Here is a 1552-nt window from a genome sequence, read left to right on the forward strand (position 1 = left end):
CTTGCCTCAAAATCTTTGTGCACATAATTTATCTGATTAGAATTCTTTACTGTATATGTGACTAACTCCTACTTAGCCTACAGTTCCCAACTTTAACATAAATTACTCTCACATAGTATTTAATTTTTGGATATTTCCTCATTCACATCACAATTATATACATATTGAATGATATGAGCCAGACACTGTCAGTAGGGTGAAGATACAGCAGTAAACACATTTGTCCCAAATTCTTTATCTATAGGCTTAGTCATAGTTACTGTATTTCATTCAGAGTGTCAAGCTGTAGTGATAATGAAGTGATTGGCTGATTTTATTTTCATGGATATTTTGATGGAGTGCCCCGACAGTTTTGTTTCCTAAAGTTCTCATCCAGAAGAATTTTACTGAGCATAAATTGCTTTAAAAAATTATTTGTTGTCTACAGCCATACCACCCTGAACAAGCCCGATTTCCTCTAATCCCAGAAGCTAAGCAGGGTCAGGCCTAGTTAGTACTTGGATGGGAGACTACCTAGGAAGACGAGGTGCTGTAGGCGTGAAAAAAAAATGTATAATTTATTACATTATTATTAGTTCTTCGAAGTAAAGAGCATTTCATCATGGAGGAGTGCTTTGATCAGTTTTACAATTTTACACCTGGAGAAAATGGTGAAATCTATGGAATTCCTACATTTCCTCTCTCTTTTATTTTCCTCTCTCAGTCATATCTTCATATCTATGAAGTTCAGGTTTCCAACCACTCACTCTGTGAACTTTCATTTTGAGACGTTCCTTTTGCTGTTCCACTTAATTATTAAAGTAGTTATCTTTATAATTAGTTTTATAATTCACTCTTGAAAGCTATTTTTATGTTTGTGTTTATAAATTACTGTTAACAATCACTGTTACAATATTGTTCATAGTGCTACAGAAGTCATTACTTTTTACAATCTTTTATTAAAACTACTTGCATATCATCCCTGTGAAATTCTGTGATAATTAGTTCTGTAAACTCATTGAGAAGTCTCTCTATCCTAATAGTGTCTTCTTCATGCTTCTGAAGTATGTATGCATGGGTTTTGATACAGATTAATTAAAATCGACTATGTGCTTGGCCCTAGGGATCCAAATTCATAGACAGTTTCTTTGAAGAGTTTTTGTCTAATAGAATAATCAGAAGTAAATAAGCAAATGAAACCTAAAAGTGTCTTAATACATGAAAATACAATGTTTTATGAGAGCATAGCGATATGACAAAATAAAACTTTGTCCAGGAATATTAGAAAGGGTTTCAGTAATGGGGGCAGTTGAGCTGAGTCTTAAAGAGTGAGCAAGAATTAACCACATGAAGATATGAGAAATAGTTTCAGGCAGAAGGAAGAGCATGTTCAAAGATGTGCCCACATGGTCTACCCAACATCAAGTGTACATTGTAATTGGAGCAGAGAATATGTGTAATTGATTACTTAATGGGAAGCTGAATAGAAAGGATGGGTAAAATTTAAATACTTGTCAAAGCTACCATGAGGAATTTGAACTTAACACATTCTGGGACCAAATGTCACAGATAT

At 33.8% G+C, this 1552-nt stretch overlaps 1 pseudogene; it reads left to right on the top strand.

The window, feature by feature from the left end:
- The first annotated feature begins 419 nt into the window (after positions 1–419).
- LOC111743744 lies at positions 420–538 on the top strand (annotated as a pseudogene).
- The last annotated feature ends 1014 nt before the right edge of the window (positions 539–1552 follow it).

The sequence above is a fragment of the Pteropus vampyrus genome, unplaced genomic scaffold (genome assembly GCF_000151845.1).
Source record: "Pteropus vampyrus isolate Shadow unplaced genomic scaffold, Pvam_2.0 Scaffold120, whole genome shotgun sequence".
In the NCBI taxonomy this organism is placed as follows: domain Eukaryota; kingdom Metazoa; phylum Chordata; class Mammalia; order Chiroptera; family Pteropodidae; genus Pteropus; species Pteropus vampyrus.